Source organism: Salvelinus sp. IW2-2015, linkage group LG25 (assembly GCF_002910315.2).
Source record: "Salvelinus sp. IW2-2015 linkage group LG25, ASM291031v2, whole genome shotgun sequence".
Lineage (NCBI taxonomy): Eukaryota > Metazoa > Chordata > Actinopteri > Salmoniformes > Salmonidae > Salvelinus > Salvelinus sp. IW2-2015.
In genome coordinates, this window is record NC_036865.1 from 10,129,742 (window position 1) to 10,135,741 (window position 6,000).

A 6,000-nucleotide genomic window follows, 5' to 3' on the forward strand; every position below is an offset into this window, starting at 1 on the left:
CTGCGGCAATGCTTTTAGAAGTGGGTGTGTATTGTGTCTATATAGGGTAGTATAGTATATCAAAACCACTCACCCTGCAAATGCGGTCAGGGCAACAGCGGAGTAGGGGGACCAAGAGATGACGTAGAGGAGGATGACAATAAGAGCGATCTTAGCCATCTTCCACTCATTCTTCAGCCGATTGAAACTCCTAATGGAGTCTCTGGTACTCCCAGTGCCGTTGATCATGGTTACAGCCCTATGACACATACACACACACAGTTWTTTTTTTTCAATGCGAGAAATTAGAAATGCTTCAGAGAATCCAATGCAGTAACTTGATTTGACACTTCCAGTGACATCTCTAGACCAGCTCTCTGGTATCAAATCCACTCACTTGTTCGTTGTACGTATGGCTCTGAAGATGAAGAAGTAGCAGTACATGATGACGATCAGGGGGATGAAGAAGACAAAGGTGAAGAGCAGCATGGTGTAGGCACGCACTGACGGGGTAAAGGTCACATAGTCCCATGTACAGGAGGTCAACAGACCCTCTGGAACATAGGCACCTTGGGGAGGGAGGAAGAGGGGTAGGGAGGGAGGGAGAGGAAAGGGAAAGGAGAGACAAGGGGATAGAGAAAGGAGGGAGGGAGAGGGGTAGGGGGGTAAGGGAGAGGGGAGAGGAAAGGGGAAGGAGAGACAAGGGGATAGAGAAAGGAGTGAGGGAGAGGGGAGAGGAAAGGGGAAGGAGAGACAAGGGGATAGAGAAAGGAGGAAAGGAGGGAGBGAGGGAGAGGGGTAGGGGMAAGGGAGAGGAAAGGGAAAGAAGAGACAAGGGGATAGAGAAAGGAGGGAGGGAGAGGGGTAGGGGGTAAGGGAGAGGGGAGAGGAAAAGGGAAGGAGAGACAAGGGGATAGGGAAAGGAGGGAAGGAGGGAGGGAGAGGGGATAGAGAAAGGAGGAAAGGAGAGAGAGTGGGATAGAGAAAGGGAAAAGGGGAAAATATAAGGAGAGAGACAATGCTCTTTCTTCAACACCACTTCAAAGTCATCTACAAGTTGTTTGTCATGCATCATCCATTGAAGCCCTGCTATGGTAAAACAAGCAGTCAGGGAAAGCTAAGAACATTCGCATCAATAGGAAGACACAAGAAAACCAAAGCTTGGATCAGGGGAGCACTCCTGATGAACTAAATGCTCTGGACGATCAAAGCCTCAAAGTGTATAACGGCACAGTTTTGTTTTGCTTTCATGTTATTAATGTTTTTTCCCCAGAGGGCGTGAAATTATGTGGTAATCTGCGGAGACGGGGCAAAGATGGGGACGTCAGATGGGTTTAAGGAGACAGACGCCCTTCGTGTTGTCAGATAGGACATGCGTGTTGCGGAACCTTGTCTGGGGTGGCACGCCTGCATGCAGACCCCAGCCCCAGACTGCTGCAAGGGGTAGCCAGTCCATGATCTCCTATCCCTCTCCCCAAACCCCCTCCACCCTCCACATTGTCTGAGTTAGTGTCACCCCAAGGTCCTTTCCAGCATATCACCCATTAACGTGCTGGACAGAATCGGGCTGGATACATTTGTTATTTGCCAGAGATACACACAATGATGGGGTGTGAGTAATTCTGAGGACAGTATACTGTAAGGCCCATGTGAGGCTTATGAGGGGCCCATTCCAACCAGTTCGCCCACTAGTTTAATTTAATTCCTTATCACTGAAAGATCTCTGGCAGCTCAGAACACCTGATCCAATGCCTAAATCCTCATTCCTAAACTAAGCTACTGCTAACTGGAGTTCAAAGAGAGAACACAGAGCCAGAGGGAGCACTTGTCTCGCTGTCTTTCTATCTTGCTGTCTTTTGAGCTCTTTCTAACACATGCATATACTGACACAACCACGTACAGTGTATACAGCCCTGGCATACTAAATCTCATCCCAAATGTGTGTATGTGTGTATGTGCGCATGCGCGCGTGTGTGATGATCATGTATGTGTGGACTTACTCCAGCCGAAGAAAGGGGGCAGGCTCCACCCCAGTGAGTAGGCCCAGGCAGCCATGAGGACGAGCAGTGCTCGTTTCTTGGAGAGCACCCCAATGGAGGCCAACGGACGCGTGATCACAAAGTAGCGGTCCACTGCTATCACCATCAGAGTGATCATAGAGCAGATCCCAAATAGAGCCCCGCAGAATGCATACAGCTCACAGCCTAGAAGACACAGAGACGGAGAGAGTACAGTTAACTACTGAGATAAAAGGTGGGAATAGGAAAGAAACATAGAATGATAGAGAGTCAGAGTACTGTTAATTACTGAGAGAAAAGTATTAAAAACCCCAGAAGGAAACAGAAAGGGTGAGCAAGAAAGAGAGYGWGAAAGAGAGAGAGAGAAAGAGATATGTCGATTGGTGTGTTGTAATGCCCCCTGTGGGTGATAGTCACTCCATAGCCTGGATAATGATCAGCAGAGAACCAGGTCAAACAGAGGGCCAGCCTGCAGAGAGAGTGGGCCTAGCAGGGGGTAATACTGACTGACCCCATCTCAGATTCACACCCAACACTCACCCTGATGTGACAACCATCCACCTCCACTCTGCAGGGACCGGAACATATACCGTACCAGTCCAAAGTTTGGACACACCTACAGTACTCATTCTAGGGTTTTTCTTTATTTGTATTATTTTCTAAATTGTAGAATAATYGTGAAGACATCAYAACTTTTAAATAACACATATGGAATCATGTAGTAACCAAAAKAAGTGTGAAACAAATCKAAATGTATGTTATTGGCACGCCCTGACCATAGAGAGCTTTTTATTCTCTATGTTGGTTAGGTCGGGGTGTGACTAAGGTGGGTCATCTAGGGGATTATGTTTRTATGTTGGCCAGGTATGGTTCCCAATCAGAGGCAGCTGTTTGTCGTTGTCTCTGATTGGGGATCATATTTAGGCAGCCATTTCCCCTTTGTGCTTTGTGGGATCTTGACTATGGATAGTTGCCTATTAGCACTATTGTTAGCTTCARGTTTTGTTTTGAGATGTATTGTTTTTGTTTTGCTGTGACTTTCACCGAGAAATAAAAAGATGTGGAACCCAGATCAKGCTGCGCTTTGGTCCAGTTATTCTAACGATCGTGACAGTTATATTTGAGATGCTTCAAAGTAGCCACCCTTTGCCTTGGTCAATCAWTTCGGAACATTTCAAGAACTTTMAAAGTTTCTTCAAGTGCAGTCGCAAAAACCATCKAGTGCTATGATGAAACTGGCTCTCATGAGGACCGCCACAGGAAAGGAAGACCCGGAGTTACCTCTGCTGCAGAGGATAWGTTCKTTAYAGTWAWCAGCCTCAGAAATTGCAGKCCAAATAAATGCTTCAGAGTTCAACAGACACATCTCAATGTAAACTGTTCAGAGGAGACTGTGTGAATKYGGCCTTCATGGTCYAATTGTTGCAACGCAACCCCTACTAAAGGACACTAAGAAAAAGAGACTTGCTTGGGCCAAGAAACACGAGCAATGGACATTAGACCGGTGGAAATCTGTCCTTTGGTCTGATGAGACCAAATTTTTGMTTTTTGGTTCCAACCGCAGTGTCTTTGTGAGARGCAGAGTAGGTAAATGGCTGATCTCTGCATGTGTGGTTCCCACCGTGAAGCATGGAGGAGGAGGTGTGATGTGTAGGGGAGCTTTGCTGGTGACTCTGTCTGATTTATTTAGAATTCAAGGCACACTTAACCAGCATMGCTACCACAGCATTCTGCAGAGATACGCCGTCCCATCTGGTTTGCACTTAGTGTGACTATKATTTGTTTTTCAACAGAACAATGACCCAACACACCTCCAGGCTGTGTAAGGGCTATTTGACCAAGAAGGAGAGTGATGGAGTGCTCCATCAGATGACCTGGCCTCCAAAATCACCCGACCTAAACCCAATTGAGATGGTTTGGGATGAGTTGGACCGCAGAGTGAAGGAAAAGCAGCCAACAAGTGCTCAGCATATGTGCAAACTCCTTTAAGACTGTTGGAAAAGCATTCCTCATGAAGCTGGTTGAGAGAATGCCAAGAGTGTGCAAAGCTGTCATCAAGGCAAAGGGTGGCTACTTTGAAGAATCTAAAATCTAAAATATATTTTGATTTGTTAACACTTTTTTGGTTACTACATGATTCCATGTGTGTTATTTAATCGTTTTTGATGTCTTCACTATTATTCTACAATGTAGAAAATAGTAAAAAATATAGGAAAACCCTTGAATGAGTAGGTGTGTCCAAACTTTTGACTGGTACTGTACCTCAATCAAAACCTCAATGTCTCGCAAAATATAGATATTGTGCAACATTCTGTTTGTATATATGTCATGATAGACCACTCCATAGCTGTGTTAATACAAATCACACACTCCAGGGGTGATGTCTTGCCTGGGGTAATACCTTGTGTTAGCGTGGTATGGCAGTAGCCTAAGGCTGTTACACACCCTCAATGGTGGGTGATGCCAGGGAAGATTTGACACCTTAACTTACTGGAGTAAATTGGGTTTACCAATGGCAGAACTGGGAATAGACTGAGCTTCATGTTTGTTTTGAGATGTATTCTGTTTTGTTTGCTGTGACTTCACCGAGAAATAAAAAGATGTGGAACCAGATCAAGCTGCGCTTTGGTTCAGTTATCTAACGATCGTGACAGTTATATTGAGAGCTTCAAAGTACCACCTTTGCCTTGGTCAAAATTCGGAACATTTCAAGAACTTTGAAAGTTCTTCAAGTGCAGTCGCAAAAACATCAAGTGCTATGATGAAACTGGCTCTCATGAGGACCGCACAGGAAAGGAAGACCCGAGTTACCTCTGCTGCAGAGGAATGTTCATTAAGTTATCAGCCTCAGAATTGCAGCCAAATAAATGCTTCAGAGTTCAACAGACACATCTCAATGTAAACTTGTTCAGAGAGAGACTGTGTGAATCGGCCTTCATGGTCGCAATTGTTGCAACGCAACCTACTAAAGGACACTAAGAAAAAGAGACTTGCTTGGCCAAGAACACAGAGCAATGGGACATTAGACAGGTGGAAATCTGTCCTTTGGTCTGATGAGACCAAATTTTTGTTTTGGTTCCAACGCGTAGTGTCTTTGTGAGACGCAGAGTAGGTAAATGGCTGATCTCTGCATGTGTGGTTCCACCGTGAAGCATGGAGGAGGGAGTTGATGTGTAGGGGAGCTTTGCTGGTGACTGTCTGATTTATTTAGAATTCAAGCACACTTAACCAGCATGCTACCACAGCATTCTGCAGAGATACGCCGTCCCATCTGGTTTGCACTTAGTGTGACTATCATTTGTTTTTCAACAGAACAATGACCCAACACACCTCCAGGCTGTGTAAGGCTATTTTGACCAAGAAGGAGAGTGATGGAGTGCTCCATCAGATGACCTGGCCTCCAAAATCACCCCGACCTAAACCCAATTGAGATGGTTTGGGATGAGTTGGACCGCAGAGTGAAGGAAAAGCAGCCAACAAGTGCTCAGCATATGTGCAAACTCCTTAAGACGTTGGAAAAGCATTACTATGAAGCTGTTGAGAGAATGCAAGGTGTGCAAAGCTGTCATCAAGGCAAAGGGTGTACTTTGAAGAATCTAAAATCTAAATAATATATTTTGATTTGTTAACACTTTTTTGTTACTACATGATTCCATGTGTGTTATTTAGATCGTGATGTCTTCACTATTATTACAACAATGTAGAAAATAGAAAAAATATAGGAAAACTTGAATGAGTAGGTGTGTCCAAACTTTGACTGGTACTGTACCTCAATCAAAACCTCAATGTCTCGCAAAATATAGATATTGTGCAACATACGTGTTGTATATATATGTCATGATAGACCACTCCATAGTGTGTTAATACAAATCACACACTCCAGGGGATGTCTTGCCTGGGGTAATACTTGTTTAGCCGTGGTATGGCAGTAGCCTAAGGCTGTTACACACCCTCAATGGTGGGTGATTGCCAGGAGATTTGACACGTTAACTTACTGAGATTT

The 6,000-nt window shown here is 44.9% G+C and overlaps 1 pseudogene; it reads right to left on the reverse strand.

The window, feature by feature from the left end:
- The window catches only part of LOC111951664 (melanopsin-A-like), a 62,971-nt pseudogene that overhangs the window by 19,917 nt on the left and 37,054 nt on the right, over nt 1-6,000 (reverse strand).